General features: G+C 30.0%; 2 protein-coding genes across 3 annotated transcripts in view; both read right to left on the reverse strand.

Annotated features, from left to right (window-relative positions):
* The window catches only part of LOC129906631 (GTP-binding protein RAD), a 191,974-nt gene that overhangs the window by 154,893 nt on the left and 18,097 nt on the right, over window positions 1-18,984 (reverse strand). The gene's annotated exons all lie outside the window — the stretch shown is intronic.
* Window positions 1-18,984, reverse strand: part of LOC129906626 (glycogenin-1-like) — a 172,535-nt gene that overhangs the window by 27,499 nt on the left and 126,052 nt on the right. The gene's annotated exons all lie outside the window — the stretch shown is intronic.

The following is an 18,984-nucleotide window of genomic DNA, read 5'->3' on the forward strand; positions in this document are numbered from 1 at the left end:
AAATTTTGTACCTTCAAATTTTTTAAGAAATCGACTGGGACTTAAGGGACTTAAGTTCTAGCTATCCTAGAAAATCCGGAAGATCTAGTTTACAAAGTTTAAAGCTTCCTTTTCCTATCAGCCCATCATTCTACAAATAGAGAAAATCCATTCCAAAATCTCAAATGATTGGATAAAGATTTAAATCACCTTAATTTTTCCAATCATCTGTTTTAAAGAAAATTGTAGTAGTTGTTAAAATAGGATGATGCCCAATTTAAATAAATATAAATGTTAAAACAAAATTTTTATTAGTACCTACAAAATATAATTTTTTATTTTAAATTTATTTTAGTTTTAAAACTTTAATAATTGCAGCATTTTTAATTTATTTAAAATTTGATTTAAAATTTTTCGCGACGCGTTTCGGATTAATAATCCTATCCTCTTAAATCAATACAATTTCCGCTTAAAATAAGTGGAATCTTCTTAAAATCTATTTAATTTAATGTAGACTTTATTTCATTTGAATATGAATTTTCATCTTAAAAGAACTGACTAAGAATAAAAACATAATATTAAAGTTTTTTTTTAAATTAAATTGTAATAAAAATAAGATGATTTCCCTCTTAAATTTAGTGGATTTTTTTTTTAAATAAGCACATTCAAGAAATTAAGAAGATTTGTCAGCTTAATTTAAGACGGAAGTTATCTTGAAAAAAAAACAACCATCCACTTAATTCAATATACAATTCACTATTTTTTTAAGGAGGTCTATTTTCTCCGTGTACAAGTGCGTACTTGTAAGTGAAACTTGCCATATTATGACCAAAATGGAAAAGCAGGTTTTTCTCAAAAACGGCTTAAACGAAAAAAAACATGTAATGTGGCAAAAAAAGCCGTACTTTTTATGTAAAAAAAAAGCTTTTGAACCTTAAAGCCGGAACCTGCAATGTAACCGTTTTCTTGATGTCTGACTTCATCGCAAACGAGACGAACGATTTAAATGAAATTTTTAAACTGTTATAATGAAATTAAGAAAAATGTTATCGAAATGTCATTTTTATGTGTCGATTAATATAGTTTGTATAAATTTGTGAAAATTTGAAATACAAAAAAAAGCTATTTAAAAAAAAAACTTTAAAAAAAAGTAAATCGTTTGGTGGTCAAAAACATATAAAGATATGTTTTTATAACTTTAAACCAAATTTTATATTATTCTTTAAGTTTTTTATTTTTATTTCTTATAATAAAAATTATTTTATGAATTTTTAAAATTCCAAGCAACTTTTTACATAGACACAAACACTTGCGGCGCAGTTGTCCATTTTATTAATTATTCTTCAGTACCTGATTTAAAACATTATTAAAAAGTACATATTTCGATAATTTTTTTAAAAAACCTAAAAAATATTGAGAAACAATAGGTAAAAAAAAAACAATTTTTCGATGTTTTTTTTTTAAGTGAAAACTTCTTTAGTATCGTAGTGATTTGAAACAAGATGAAACGAAAAAGCGACACGAAAAATCAATTGATCATAACTTTTTTGTTTTAATAGATAGATGAATGAAATTTATAAAGTAGATAGGTAATTAAATAAATTATGATTTCAATTAATTTCATATTCAAAATTCTGAGATAACGATGAAAAGATGTTCTTTTTCTAAACAAGTTATATCTTTGGATCTAGAGCACATAACAAATTTATTTAACTTTAATACGCATGTTGATAATATTACCTTTCATTTAATATATCACACATAACGGTACGTGCTCTACAAGTTATATAATCTTTAATTGAAAAACTTGAAAATTACATCAAAACACCTGTGAAGATTTGTTGCCGATCACCAGCCAGCAGTAGAGGAAGTACCGTAACCTCAGTAGAAATATGATTGAAGCGTCATAACAAAGGTGAAATAATAATGATATAAAATTTATTATCGGTTGTCTTTTAAAAAATGGATTTAATGGCGTTAGAAGAGAAAAGAGATTGATTGTTTTGCTTTTTTTATGAAAACTAATTGGGTTAAAAAAATTCTAGCTCTTTTTGTAGATGTTGTATAGACATGGTCGATATAAATATTTTGAGCTAAAACAATAAGCTTTCAACAAGCTTCAATAAAGAAAAGATTGTGAAAAAATGTGTGATTTTCAAAACCTATAAAATGGAAGTTTTTGGTTAAAAATTTAACTTTGAAACGGTATAAGCAAAATACCATGTTTTCGTAGAAAAATATTCGAAAAATGCAAAAACAAAAAACTTTTTCAGCATCGATTTTTCAGTAGGTAAATGTAACTAATGAAAAGCTATAATTAAATTTATTTTTAAATTAAAAATTTTTAATTTAAATAACGTAAAAGAGTTTTCTATTTGTAAAAATAAGCGTAACGGGTCAGACAACTTTTTGACACGGGTTCTAGACGTGCAAATTTCGTATCCAGAGAATGTTTTTTCAAAATATCATTTACTTTGAATAAAAGAAGCTGAAAATTTGCAGTCTAATTCATTCCAATCTCTTTTCTCTTTGCTCAAATGGAAGTTTGAATAAACCTTTCTATTGTTGTTACTTTTGATTAATTTGGAGAAACATCTTTTTTTTTCGGCAAGGGGATTTTTTTCTAAAATCTGAAAAGTTTATAAATTTGTTTATTTGTGTCCTAAAATGCATAGCTCTGTCTAAAAAACCGTAGCTCTGTAGATCAATTAGGTCTTGAAATAAAACACTTCCAAAGTTGGATTTCTTTTCTTTAAACTTGGAAGTATGTAGTATAACTTTTTTCATTGGGTAAAAATATTATACATTATTATAATTATGTTGTATAGTGTTGAAAATGGAAAATCCAGCAAAAGATTGCAGTTCCAATAACCTAAAGAAGATCTCGCCGAAGTCATAAGATTAGTAGACGACGCTTGATAGGAGTTCTATATAATGTATCGGAATGCCTTATATTGAATGATATTACACGGTGTAACACGGCGGAGACCTATTACGTTTTGTAGAGCTAGTCGCACTGATTACGAAACGGTATTTAAAAAGTCCCTAACACCCCCAAAATCTGGAGTTAGGGGCAAAAAACGGTTTTTTTTACCTTCAAACATTGAAAAAAATCTAGCTTCGTCAAATTTTTACCCATTTTCGATTTTTTTTACAGTTTCTGATAGGAGATAAATATACCTTTTCATCAATGTATAAAACATATAACTCGGTTAAACCACCTAAAATTTATAAGCTGTCAAAGTTCAAAAATTCCAAAAAATTTTACGATTTCAACCCAGATACAGAAATTCGAACAAAAATGTTATTTTGGCACGTAGTACGATAACTAGGGCGCTAGGATTTGATAACAGTTTTTTGTAGAGGAGTTCAATACAATTATTTTTTACTATGGGAAGGGGGTTTATGTCCCCCCTTTAGGAGGGAGGGGCAATTTTCTAAAAAAAAATTATTAAAATAAAAAAAAATTATTAAAAAACAACGGCAAGACTTACAGTTATAAGTGATACCATTTCCGAAGGGGAGGATTGTACATTTAATTGTCATTTTAAAATCAATATATTTCAACCAATATTTTTTAAAATAATCGATTTCAAAGTTAAAAAATAGTCGAAAATTTTTTTTTTTAAACTCATTTAGTCATTATTATTAAATTAGTACGATGGATTATTGTAAGGGCTTAAATGTTTTACAAAAAAGTTCTCGTCATCAAATTGGTTGCTTTAACCGTTTAGAAGATATTCGCATCCAAACCAATGCCCACTGATTTCAATAGTTTTCTTATGGTCCCTATGCATTGCGACTTGGATGCGAATATCTTCTAAACGGTTGAAGCAACCAATTTGAGGTCAAGGACTTTTTTGTAGAACTTTTAAGCCCCTACAATAATTAATAATAATGACTATTCAGTGAATTAGAAAATTTTGAAAAGTAAAAAAAGTTTTAATATTTTTGTTTAACTTTGACCTCGAATATCTTTCAAATGGTTAGATTAATAAAAAAAGTTAATAAGACCTTTTTTATGGAGCAATCTGTTTCCTACAAGAATATGTCATGCGCGTTTGATTATTATAATTTTTCAATTTGTTACAAAATTAAGAACAAAAAACGAATTTTAAAAGATTTTCTCGATTTTTGGACCTCAAATATCTACTAAACGGTTAGATAATTCAAAAAAGTGTATAAGGCCTTTTTTGTAGATCGTTCAATTTTCTACAAGAATATGTAAAAAAATTGGCTAAAAATTCAATTAATAAAAAAAATATTTTTTTTTTAGTAGAGGCTTGATGTAAGAATGGAAAATTAAAAAGCGGAGGACCTTCCCGTTAATTTAAACAGCTCATATTTGGTGAGTATATTCTAGAGGTGTCTAGCAATCGAGTTTTCGAAGTACCAAATCAAAAAAACGAATTTCCATTTTTTTGACCCACCCTAATATATATCTTAATGACAGTCAAAAACTTTTTCAATTTACATTCTTTGGATTCTGCATAGAAACAAAATTTTAAATCCAAACACTACCCTTGTCTTTAATTTTACACCAACGACAGCCCTGACTCTTTAATACAGAACACAAACATCAGCATGAGCACCATTTGGTCGAGTCGACAGTAGCAATTCATGTGTAAAATGTGTCCCAGTTGGTTTTAGCCTGGCTGGATGCTTCTAGATTGTTAACACTGTTAGCACAACCAACAGAGAGATAGCTAGATACCAAATGAAGACCTAATATTTCAGTAGTTGACTTGGTTAATGGCTGACAGTGACAGTTTCAAGGGAGAAGAGAAAACACAGAGAAACGTCGAAACTTATTGACAACCAATAATATATTACGTATACGGAGAGGAGCATTAAGTGTATCGAAATTTATTCACGATGCTAATATCTCAATGTTTCGCCGTCATCATCCGCATCAGTGATTATAATGTTATGCGTGTGATGTCGATGATGTTGATTTCATAACAAAAATGCGTTTGGTTTCGGTAAATATAAAATAATAATATTTTCATAAATTAGTCAGTGCGCGATAAGAGTGTAATGAAAGGTTCAATGAAAATGTCGTTAGCGTTTAATATCCTTTTTTTTTTGCCAAGTGCGAGGGAACTCTCTGAGGATTCATCAGATTAAGCTAAATTAGATGAAATGCGGTATCGATAAATCTGTTTTTAAAGGATGCTACTTTATAGTGTTGTTTTTTTTTCTGTTTATCCTGTCATATTGTTCATTGACTTTAATTATATTTTTGATGAAAGAACTCAAAAACAAAAGCCAGATTTTTACTTTGAAAAGTTCCTAGCTCAGAATTAAAAGTCCTGATTTTGAAAGGATATTTATTAGTTTTTTTGTTTTTTTCACTTTGTTTCTTTTACTACTCTTTCTGAGATACTAAAGTTTTAACAACTTTAACGCAATCGATAACAACTTGTCGAAACTTTATTTCTTAGAAGTAAAAATAAACTTTTGTTGTATCCATAAATCTTTGAGAAGAGATAAAAATAACCAAGGAAATGTTTATTAAACGTGTAGAAGTGGTAGTTTAGTTTTGTATGAAACAAAGTTATACGTCGATTAATTTTGTAGTTCGTGACATTTTGTCAAAGTTTGAGTTATAAATACTTTCAGATTATAAAAATATAGGTGAACTGGCATCATTTAAGGTATACTGATTGATACGTATCTTTAAACTGCAAAAAAGCGAGAAGATTGTTGAAAAACGTTTTTTTCTTAGAAGTTTTCTTTGAACACCTTTGATATTGTTTTATACTGATTTATTTTCATCATTCAGGTTCTCTCTTGTTAAAAATGTGATTTACAGAACTTTTTTTTTTAAAGTTTTTGTGAAGTATGTGGATGTATTTTTATAACAGGTTAAATGAAAACTATGATTTATGAATTTGAAAAAAAAAAACAAAAACTCGTTGTTCTTACTTTATATTTAAATTTGAAATAATTAAATAATAATTAAAATTAAATTGAATTTTAAAAACTTTTTATTCAATTTAATTAAAACTTAAAAAATTTGTGCAAAATTTGTTTAAATCATCCTTTTGAGTCGTTTTGACCTCCAAAAGAATTATGTATATTAAATATAATTTATTATACAGGGTGTCCCAAAAGTAATGGATCAAACGAAATATGCTGATAGGCCAACTTTAGGGCTCTCAGAATTTGGTAACTTGTTCATCCCAAATCCTTACGGTTTTCGATTTAATGCAGTTTTTGTGAAATTTCGAAAAATCCCGACTTTTCAAGAGTATTTTGCTTCCTCCGGTAAAAATAGATTTTTCTTTTTTACAATTCTTTCACTAAAACATTGCCTAATAATAAGAAATAATTAATTAATCAAAATATTTTTTATTTCATACGCCATTTTGCTGCAAATTAATTAACAGTTCCATGATTTATTAAAACTCAATTTTTTACTTTTATTTTAGAGCAACACCCTGAAAAAAAATTGTATGGTTTGACCATGGTTTATTATTTTAAAAATTTGCCGTGTTATTGCAGTTTTCAAAAATGTACAAAACTCTGCAAAGTTGAAGTTAGAACTAAAGATATTACAATTTAAAAGCAACAAAACAGGGCTTTTCAGAGAAAATAACAAAGAAAAATAAACACATTTTCTCGACTGTTGTTTGTTTATTTCTTTTTGAATAAAAGCCTCGATTTTTGTTTGTTATTTTGCTCTGAAAACCTCTGTTTTTTTGCATTCAAATTGTAATATCTTTCGTTCTAATTTCAACTTTGGAAACTTTTATGCATTTTTGAAAACTGCAATAACACGGCAAGTTTTCAAAATAATAAACCATAGTCAAACCATACAAATTTTTTTTAGGGTGTTGTTCTGAAATAAAAGTAAGAAATTAAGTTTTTATAAAACATGGAACTGTTAATTAATTTGCAGCAAAATGGCATATGAAATAAAAAATATTTTGATTAATTAATTATTTCTTATTATTAGGCAATGTTTTAGTGAAAGAATTGTAAGAAACAAAAATGAGTTATGAGCGGAGGAAGTAAAATACTGTTGCAAAGTCGGGATTTTTCGAAGTATCACAAAAACTGCATTAAATCGAAAACCGTAAGGATTTGGGATGAACAAGTTACCAAATTCTGAGAGAACTTAAGTTGGCCTATCAGCATATTTCGTTTGATCCATTACTTTTGGGACACCCTGTATGTATAACAAAGAGTTTTTTTTTTTTCACGCGATAACGTCTTATTAATCGATGAATCAAAAAAGTGACGCCATTTTCACGCGTTCCACTCTCGCACTTTCGCAGTGTGGCAAAAATTTCAATTAAAAATTAAAAATAAACTATTAGATATATAAAAATCTTCTATAACTTATTTGAAAGATAATAACCTAAAGTTAAATAAATTTAGGATTTTAAAAAATTCTATCTTTTCATAGGGTAAATAGGGGTAAAACAAAATTTTAAAAAATTGGCTAATTTCTAAACGCGACAATGTAAAGAGTTGAATTTTTTTAATCAATAGATAAATTTATTGCAAGACTGACAATGGTATTGAAAAAATTTTAAAAAAAATTTCAAAACCAAGCTATTAATAGTTTTCTAAATCTAAAACATGAGGTAGACCTTTGACAAAGTAGGGATTATAGGTAGGGGAATTTTTGTTTGACAATTTGAAAAAAGTCATTCGAAAGATAATAAAAAAAAAGTTAGAAATCTGATACGGATTTTTGTTTTTAAGTCTCTGGGTTTCGAAATATGAATTTTTGAAAAATATCTACTTATTTTGGGGTATTTTTGGGTGAGTTTTTATTTTTTTAAATTTTTTGTAGCATTCAAAAAATCTCAAGCTTATAGAACATGTAGTCTATGACTGTGCGCATACATGTGCAAAAAATTGGTATTTCAAAATGGTTTTTGACCGAATAACGGGAAAAACAATTTTTTTTGTCCGAAGTTTTTTTTTACCTTTTTTAACCGTTTTTTATTTTTATCTTTTTTTCTTCAACAGATAAATAAATGAAATTTATATTGTAGTCACAATTTTTTAGATAACGGTAAAATAAAGTTTTATTATTCAACAGGTTCTATCTTTTGATCTAAAGCAAATACAAATTTGATTTAACTTTATTGAGCATCCTGATGATGTTACCTTTCATTTGGTATATTACACATAACTGTACATTCACTACAAGCTACACAATGTTAAATTAAAAAAACTTGCGAAATACCTCAAACACCTGTGGAGATCTGTTGATCATGGACAGCCACCATTGTGGGAAGTATCGTAATATCAGTTTGGAATATCGACATGGTTGGCTTTAAAAAATTCTAACTTTTTTTCTAGGCATCGCAGAAATAAGATTGAAACGTCATATGAAAGGTGAAATTATAAACTTTTACATGATATAAAATTTTTTATAGATTGTCTAAAAAAATTGATTCAATAGTGTGAGAACATAAAATTATATGTTTTTTTGCTTTTTTTGATGAAAATTGATTGAGTTCAAAAAATTCTACCTCTTTTTGTAGATGCCTAATAGACATGATAGATATATATAATATATTTTGAGCTGAAGCAATAAGCTTACAAGTGGTATAAAATTTATTAAAGGTTGTTATATCAAAAATATGAATTTTTGGGTGATGGAAATGATTTTTTCACTTTTTTCATAAGAAATTATTGTTTTTAGTAAATGATTTTAATACTTTTTGCGCATTGTAAAAATTTAAAAATGGTTTTATTATTTAGAAGAAATATTTGGTTTTTTAATTGCATATTTTTTTTGTAAGCTTTTAAAATAAAAAAATTAATATAATGAGAAAAGAAAAAAGGTAATTTTTTTTAGCTTTTTTTGTAAATTATGATTGTTTGAAATAAATAAACGCTTCAATTGACTCATTTTAAAAGCACACAACCTGTTTTCTTACGACGTTATCACGTAAAATCATCGCCCGTAAACCGGCTTTACAGACAACCTCTTTTTTTTGCATTAATAAAGATTGGTTAAATGGGAGGTCTAGAGTAATAAACTATTTTTGTAAAAAACTGTTTTTTTTCTCAAGAAAGATACGTAATTGTATGACAAATCCCAAATTTAAAAAAATATTATGTTTAATAAACAAAGTTCTACAAATTTTGAATCACCTGATGGATATCGTATTCTTCTGTTTTTAACCCAATATTTTTGAAGTTATACTTCTTATGGGAGGGTGAGTATGAAAATTTACTTTTTGACAAGAATGTCAAAGGGATTATGACGCGATCACCCTGGGTAGCAGGGCTGTCGTTTCACCTTTAGAGTAGGCAGTACTTTAGTATTTAAAAATGCAGTACGGCAAACATAAAACACACAACACGTTGCAAGTTACATGTTTCATGTGGCAAGTTGCATGTGGCAAGTTGTATGTGGCAAGTTGCATGTGGCAAGTTGCATGTGGCAAGTTGTATGTGGCAAGTTGCGTGTGGCAAGTTGCATGTGGCAAGCTACATGTGGCAAGTTGCGTGTGGTAAGTTGCATGTGGCAAGTTGCGTGTAGCAAGTTGCATGGGGGAAGTTGCATGTGACAAGTTGCATGTGGTAATTTCCATGTGGCAAGTTGCGAGGGTTGGAAAAGCTCACATTTCAGCTCAGCTCACAGCTCAGCTCAAATTTGAGCTAGCTCACTTTTGAGATAGGTACCATAGCTCAGCGCATTTGAGCTGAGCTGAAAGTGAGCTGAGCTGAGCTGAAAGTGAGCGCCCCCAACTTCCAACGCCTATATCTCGGAATTTGAAGAAAATGAAAAAAAAAATTTTTGATGCCAAAAGGTAGCGGGGACTCTAACCTACATTTGGGTCCAACTCCCATCCCTGTAGGTCCACGCGTTCTCAAACCGGGAGAACTTAAAAGTAAAAAAAAAATAGGCACGATTCTGAAAAAATAGGCATGATGTGGCGGTTTAACATGGAAGGCGATTTTTTAAAAATCTGACAATGTGCAAAGCGTAGGCCCATGACACAAGCTATCATTTGGCATCACTCCCAAAAATTGCTCTCAAGCGGTTTAGTTTCTAGGAGCGTTCAAAGATTCAGGGATTTTTCGAAAAAAAATTTTACCCCAACTTTCAAAGGCGATTTTCTTGGAATTTTGAAAAAAATCGAAAAACCGGATTATACCACTATCGGGTAGCTGAGAATATAAGCTTTCATATAGCACCACTCCCCTGTCTCAAGATCAAAGCGTTCAGCTTTCAGAAGTTTTTTCGCGCGCCCAACTTCCAACGCCTATATCGCGGAATTTTGAAGAAAATGAAAAAAATTTGTTTGATGCCAAAAGGTAGCTGGGACTCTAACCTACATTTGGGTACAACTCCCATCCCTGTAAGTCTACGCGTTCTCAAACCGGGAGAACTTAAAAGTAAAAAAAAAATAGGCACGATTCTGAAAAAATAGGCTCGATGTGGCGGTTTAACATGGAAGGCGATTTTTTAAAAATCTGATAATGAGCAAAGCGTAGGCTCATGACACAAGCTATCATTTGGCATCACTCCCAAAAATTGCTCTCAAGCGGTTTAGCTTCCAGGAGCGTTCAAAGATTCGGGGATTTTTCGAAAAAAAAATTTACCCCAACTTTCAAACGCGATTTTCTCGGAATTTTGAAAAAAGTCGAAAAACCAGATTGTACCTTAATTTTTTTTATGATAAAAAAAGAAATATTTTACTAAAAAAATAGAAATATATTTACTACTAAAAAAACCAAGAAAAAAGATCACAAAAAATTATCTGTTTTATTTATAAAAATATCCATGTGTTAAAATAATTCCATTAATAACTAGAACCAAACATCTTAAGCTATGGTGTTTTATAAAAGTTTAAAATATCTTCATATTTCATTATATTTTCCAAATAAAAATCTATGTATCCTCTCACCCATCACAGCTCAGCTCAGCTCACTTTACCTTAGCTCACCCAACAGCTCAGCTCAACCATCAGCTCAGCTCAACCATCAGCTCAGCTCAACCATCAGCTCAGCTCAACCATCAGCTCAGCTCACTTTCAGCTCAACTCAAATGAGCTGGAGTTATGGTACATAGCTCAAAAGTGAGCTAGCTCAAAATATGAGCTGAGCTCAGCTAACTTTTGAGCTTTGTAGCAACCCTGCAAGTTCCATATTGCTACTACTACACACAATTCTCATAAAATTACCATATCGAACATTTTATGCGCAATTTATTTACTTTCGTTAAACATATACGTACGTTCTGAACCGCACAACATGAGTAAATTTCACAGAATAAATTGAAAACTACATGGACGCAAGGAGGATGAAAGAATTAATTTATTGTTCACTTGATAAAAATGTAAAAAAAACTAAGTGTGGATTAATTACTTCATAATAGAAATTAAAAATATCAAATGAAATTCATTTACATATACTGAATGAGAAGTATAACTTCAGTCGCGTGTACATGTGTACACACACTCTTTTTTTATTTATCGTAAGTTTAAAGAAAAAAAAAATGACAAGAAAACAAAATTTTTCTATTTTCCACTAGCAAATTAAATAATTTTTCTGTAATCTCAAAAGATAAACATTGACTATTGCGACAGGTGAAAATGTTTAATGTGACAACTTGACAATTACTGCTAAATTCCTGTTTTCTGAATCATTTCTCAATTGTAGAACTGTGTGAAATTTAGCCATGTTTTTTTTTTGTCAAATCCTTAGACCCATTGGATATTTAAATATTAAAAAATTAGAATTTAACATAGTTGACATTTCTGAAAGTCGATTGAGTATCGGCCTGACAGCTGTAAGAATGTCATAACAAAATTGTCCGTTGTCCGTCAATATTTTATGAAATATTAATTTGACAAACTATTACCACAAATAGTAGATCTGTCACTTTTCGATTTGTATGGTGTAGGGACTTCTGTGAGGATTATTAAACTTCTATAATCTCAAAATCTCTCTCCATCTGGTTTCACAAAGATTTCAAGGAGAGTAGGCATCTAATTTACTCGTATGTATGCCAGAATTTATAGTTTTGCGAACCCTTCCGCTGGCTATACTCAAACATGCGGCTTTCGATGTGCAAATGCTTCAATGTTCATACTTAAAGTGGCTTACCTAGCACAGGGAAAACCTGAATCTTTGATCGATGGGTCCCCCAAATCTAACTTTTTCAATAAATTGCCAAAATAGACATATCATGTAGGTATATAATTTATTTCATCTCCATTATATTTAAATTCTCCATTAAAAATTAGAAAACTGTCAAATCGCATACAAATTTTAAAATTTCCATTTGTTTAATGGCGGATTTAGTTTAATGGAATGTGAATAAATTGGGCCTTAGTAAACAATACTAGATGGTTCAGTATGGCTTCTTTATTTCCTGACTTTTGGCGACTTTTCACGGGTCGAATTTTAAATGGCGCTTGCAGCGAACCTTTTTAAGAAAAAACGTTCACATGGTTACAAAAACATATTTAAAATAATTTATGTAATCTTTAAATAACAACAACAACTTGAAAATGTTTCTTCCTTTGTGACAGCATTTTTTATAAAATTTTTTGTAATTACGCTGATAAATATTGTTCTTGAGATTTTTTTCACCTTTCTGTCAATTCAATAAAAAATTTAAAAAAATGCACTTTTCCGCTATAGTTGCTATAGGGCAAGTTTTCGTCAAAAAATTGACTTCGAGATAATAAATCAGAAATTGAATTTTGTTAACAACCAAAATTAATGTTACCTACCTGTCAAATAATTAAAATAAGAAACATAAAATATTGTTTAAAAAAAAATTTCTAAAATTCACTTTTCATATTAGAAATTAAATTATGGTCAACATAATTAAGAACGTGTTTAAGCAATTATAAAAAAACAAATTTTATAAATTTTTGCATTCATGAAACTCTCCAAAAAATCAATTTTTAATTATTCTTCTTTAGTTTTATTTCAATAACTATTTTTATATGATTTAAAGTGAACATAAATAGAAGAGGATATTAGCTATCACCAGTTAACTGGAAAACCTCAATTTATGGGTAAAAATACATACTAAATAAAGCTGTGTTCTCTAAGAGAAATTAACAGGAACAAAGTTGTCTGACATAAATTAAAAGAGTCTTTAGTAAAATATTTTTTCTTCAACTTGCCAATATTTTGAAGTTCATTCGAAGCTTCATTCGGAATATTTTCTCAGAAAAATTAACCCGTTCCGAGTTTAAGGATTTAAGAAAGCATGTGATAAGGAATGTTTGCCCTTTCACAATTTGTCTTAATTGTAAGGAAAAGTGGGAAAAGTAGACAGTCAACCATCTTCTCTATCCTAACACAGTCTTGTCTTATAGTCGAGTATTTATGATTTTTATATATGGGCGACCCAGCAGTTTTTACCATCCCCAAATTTCGATAGAGAGTTGGCTGAATATCATTACCCTGATTTTTCGCACTCGCGAAATTCACCTTTCGGCCGACATCTTGAATTTTAGTTTTTGTTGAATATCTCGATTTCTATTTATCCTACATAAAAGTTGTAAAACAAAAAACGTAGGCAATTAAATTTCGCGTCTTTTATGTTAAGAACACTTTTTCGAAATTTCAAAATTATGAAAAAACCTTCCGAGAAAAGATTATTCACCTTAAAATTCTCTACAACTCTGCTATACAACTTTTTTTTGTATCGCTATAATTAATGAAGTTATTAATCCTTTTTTTTTCTTAGAAAATACCCCTTTTTTACGAAATGAAGAGACTTAAATATAAAAAAATTGCAGGTCCTGCATTTTCTCTTGTAACATAAAGCTATAAAATACTCACTAATTAGTTAAAATTCAAGATTTGGTAAAAAAAAAAAAACATGAAAAAAGTAAAGATAAAAAACACAAAAAAAAGAGCATTTAATAACTTTTGTATTTATAGCGATACAAAAAAAAGTTGTACAGCACAAATGCAGAGAATTTTGAGGTGAATAATTTTTTCATAATTTTGATAAAAGTGCTCAAAACTTTAAAATTGTCAATTTTTTCGTTTTTTTTTTTTACTTTTTTGGCTTGAAACTTTTTTAATATTCAGAATATCGAAAAAGTGTTCGGAACATAAAAGACGCGAAATTTAATTGCCTACGTTTTTTCATACAACATTTATGTAGGATAAATTGAAATCGAGATGTTTAACAAAAACTAAAAAAAAGGTGAATTTCTCGAGTGCGAAAAATTAGGGTAATGATATTCAGCCAACTCTCTATCGAATGAGCAAAAAATAATTTTGGGGGTGGTTCAAACTGCTGGGTCAAATTATTTAAAAGGATTAAACATTTAAATGTGTCATTTATAAATCATTCGAAAGAATAGTTATTCCTTGATCTTTCATGTTTTGATTGCCAGATAATCTTTGTGACGAATGAATCGAACATTATATTGTGTCCAATAATGTAAAAACATGTCCTTCTGGAAAATTTAAAAAGAAAAATACTTTACTTCAATTTATGATATTCCACGGTTCCCAATTTCTATGAAATATACTACCAAAACTATAAATTCTTGTCCTCTCTATCATAAATTGTAAATCATTGTCAATGAATTTCCCTCATTGCAGCCATTATTATGTCCTTTATTTTAGCAGAACAAAGTTTCCTATGAAATTATACATCAGTGGTATAGCGAGTATAGTTGTTAAATTTGACTAAATTTTTTTTTTTGATGAGAATTTCTCAAAACGAAAAGGACTTAACGAACCAACTTTCATGGATTATGTTGTGATGGTTGCCGGATAGTAAAGGTTTTTTATTTCATTTTTTTTTTTAGTTTTCAAATTGTGCAATAATATCCTTTGCCTTATACAACTGGAAACCAACAAAAAAAAAAGAGTATATAAAACACCATTGCCAGCTGGTCCCTCAAAATAAAACCCGGGAAATTGTAAATGAAACCAAAATAACACTTTTCCGTTGGATAGAGTCGGTTTCGGTATACCTAAATACTATGCTGCAATTGGATTTTATTTTTTTTTCTCCCCTACAAGAGGTCCTTTTTCGTTGCAATCATTTTTATTTAAAAAACCCCCAAAGACTTATCGTCTATGTGCAAGAGGAAACAAAGTTGATGTTTTTATCTTGATGAAATAAAACGTTGAAAATTACCTCCAACACAAAAAAGGAAAACTATAGGTATCTTGTCAATTTTTTTTTTTTTTAAGGACTTTCTAGGATAAAGGATATGAACAGAAAACCTCATTTATTTTATATTTCCAGCTTTTGGTTGAGAATGCAATACAAAATTATTATTCCAATCTGTGTAATCTTTTGTTTGTTTTTCTCTTCTCTGTTCTCTCTCATTAAATGTTTATCCTTTTGCTATTTTTTTTGTTGTTATTTTTGTATCCCTTCCGGCTATTTAGACTTTTCTTTTGTCATTAAATGTCAAAACACCCAAATAAATAGGCAAATAAAATGATTTTTTTTTTCATCTAACAATGATATTAAAAAAAAAGACCACAATCTCATTAGAAAATGCCGGATGTCGATGGTTGAAAAACCAAAGAAAATGTCCTGCAGGATATGCTTTTGGCATTTTTTATGGCACCCAACAAAAAAAAAGGAATTTTAATATAAATTTTGTTTCATGTTTTTTTTTTTGTTTAAAATAACCTTTAATTTTTTTTTTGTTCGTCCTTCGAAGGATAATAATATTATTTGATACAAAAAAAAAATTAAGGACATACTCGTTAAAAAAAAAGAAAAAAAAAATGGACGACATAGTCTACCGGAAAGAGCAACTCTCTGTGACACATTGTAAAATGTTAAAATATGAGTAAAGCAGGTTCAATTAACAACAAAACTGTGACACAGAGAGGAGACACATCGTCGTCGTCCTTGTTTAATTATGCACGAATATCGTTTTGAAGAGTTCTCCGAATGACCTACCTTTCGAGTAGTTGTAGGAGAAGACTATTATTTATGTGTGTGTCCTGATTCTCCATCACACAATGGATTCTCTTCCGGTTTATAGAAAGTGACATAAAGTTGTCTTACATGCGAGATAACTAAAACGCATAGGTAAGGTACATCAACTTACAAGGAAAGTTTTATACACAAAAGCACGAACAAGGAGGAGGAATATCTATTATATATATTTAAGTTTGGTTTTGTGTACGTTCGCTAACCGGCCACACCGACTGACTTTTTTTCTTAATTTTTTTTTTAAATCAAAGAGGCATAAGAGGAGAAGGTTTAAGGCAAAAAAAAATTTAAGATTTTATAGGGTAAATAGGGGTAACAAGACATTGAAAAAAGAGGCTATTTTCTAAACGGTAAGTCGTAAAGAGTTGACTTTTTTTTTAAATGATAGACAAATTCATTCAATAGTTAAAAAAGGTATTGAAAAAATTCAAAAAAATTTCAAAACCAAGTTGTGAAGGTTTTTTTGCAGTCATAGACCTTCGACAAAAGACTAATTACAGGTGCGCAAAATTTTGCACAGAAATTTGAGTTACACCATGAGAAAGATATTTAAAAAAAATATTAGGGGTCTAAAACGGATTTTTTTCATAAGCCCTGTATTTTGAAATAAAAATTTTTGAAAAACAACCTAATTTTTAGATACATTTTTGAGTAGTCTTTTATTTTTTTGGAATTTTTAAAAGTCTGCAAAAAATCTCAAATTTATAGGAAATATAGGTTTTAATCATGCGCATGCATGTACAAACTTTTGAATTTTTAAAATGATTTTTGACCGAATAACGGGAAAAACAATTTTTTTTTGTCCCAAGTTTTTTGGCTGTTTTTAACAGTTTTTTATTTTTATCTTTTTTTCCTCAATAGATAAATGAATGAAATTTACAGTGTAGATAGATAATGAGCAAGACTATATTTGTACCAAGTTTCAATTAATTTTGTAATGACAAATTTGAAATAACGGTAAAATAAAACTTTATTTTTCAACACGTTACATCTTTTGATCTGGAGCTTATAAAAACTTGATTTATCTGTATTGAGCATCCTGATAATATTACCTTTCATTTGATATATCACACATAACGCTGCATTCACTACAAGCTTCACAATGGTAAATTAAAAAACTTCAGAAATACCTCAAAATACCTGTGGGGATCTGTTGCCCATGACGAGTCACCAGTGCGTTGCAGTGAGGGATGTACCGTAATCTAAGTGTGTTATTTCGACGTGGTTGGCTTTAAAAAATTCTTACTTCTTTTGTAGTCATCTCAAAAATAAGATTGAACCGTCATTAGAAAGGTGAAATATTAAGCTTTCACATGATATTTTTTTATTTTTTTATTTTTATCAAGTGAACAATAAATTAATTCTTTCATCCTCCTTGCGTCCATGTAGTTTTCAATTTAATCTGTGAACTTTACTCATGTTGTGCGGTTCAGAACGTACTATATATGGTTAACTCATTTGAGCTGAGCTGAAAGTGAGCTGAGCTGTTGGGTGAGCTAAGGTAAAGTGAGCTGAGCTGTGATGGGTGAGAGGATACATTGATTTTTATTTGGAAAGTACAATGAAATATGAAGATATTTTAAACTTTTATAAAACACCATAGCTTAAGATGTTTGGTTCTAGTTATTAATGGAATTATTTTAACACATAGATATTTTTATAAATAAGACAGATAATTTTTCGTGATCTTTTCTCTTGGTGTTTTTGATAGTAAATATATTTCTATTTTTTTAGTAAAATATTTCTTTTTTTATCATAAAAAAAAATTCCGGTAGAATCCGGTTTTTCGACTTTTTTCAAAATTCCGAGAAAATCGGTTTTGAAAGTTGGGGTAATTTTTTTTTCCGAAAAATTCCCGAATCTTTGAACGCTCCTGGAAGCTAAACCGCTTGAGAGCAATTTTTGGGAGTGATGCCAAATGATAGCTTGTGTCATGGGCCTACGCTTTGCACATTATCAGATTTTTAAAAAATTGCCTTCCATGTTAAACCGCCACATCATGCCTATTTTATCAGAATCGTGCCTAATTTTTTTTTACTTTTAAGTTCTCCCGGTTTGAGAACGCGTTTACCTACAGGGATGGAAGTTGTATCCAAATGTAGGTTAGAGTCCCCGCTATCTTTTGGCATCAAAAATTTTATTTTCATTTTCTTCAAAATTCCGCGATATAGGCGTTGGAACGCTTTGATCTAGAGACAGGGGAGTGGTGCCATATGAAAGCTTATATTCTCAGCTAGCCGATGGTGGTATAATCCGGTTTTTCGATTTTTTTCAAAATTCCGAGAAAATCGCGTTTGAAAGTTGGGGTAACATTTTTTTTCGAAAAATCCCCGAATCTTTGAACGCTCCTGGAAGCTAAACGGCTTGAGAGCAATTTTTGGGAGTGATGCCAAATGATAGCTTGTGTCATGGGCCTACGCTTTGCACATTCTCAGATTTTTAAAAAATCATCTTCCATGTTAAACCGCCACATCATACCTATTTTTTCAGAATCGGGCTTAACTTTTTTTTTACCTTTAAGTTCACCCGGTTTGAGAACGCGTGCACCTACAGGGATGGGAGTTGTACCCAAATGTAGGTTAGAGTCCTCGCTACCTTTTGGCATCAAAAAAATTTTTTTCATTTTCTTCAAAATTCCGAGATATATGCGTTGGAAGTTGGGGCTCTCACTTTCAGCTCAGCTCACTTTCAGCTCAGCTCAAATGAGCTTAGCTATGGTACCTAGCTCAAATTTGAGCTGAGCTGTGAGCTGAGCTGAAATGTGAGCTTTTTGCAACCCTGGCAACTTGCCACATGGAAATTACCACATGCAACTTGCCACACACAACTTGCCACATACAACTTGCCACATGCAACTTGCCACATACGACTTGCCACATGCAACTTGCCACATGAAACATGTAACTTGCAACGTGTTGTGTGTTTTATGTTTGCCGTACTACGGCGTACTGCATTTTTAAATACTAAAGTACTGCCTACTCTAAAGGTGAAACGACAGCCCTGCTACCCAGGGTGATCGCGTCATAATCCCTTTGACATTCTTGTCAAAAAGTAAATTTTCATACCCACCCTCCCATAAG

This window comes from Episyrphus balteatus, chromosome 1 (genome assembly GCF_945859705.1).
Source record: "Episyrphus balteatus chromosome 1, idEpiBalt1.1, whole genome shotgun sequence".
NCBI classification, from domain to species: domain Eukaryota; kingdom Metazoa; phylum Arthropoda; class Insecta; order Diptera; family Syrphidae; genus Episyrphus; species Episyrphus balteatus.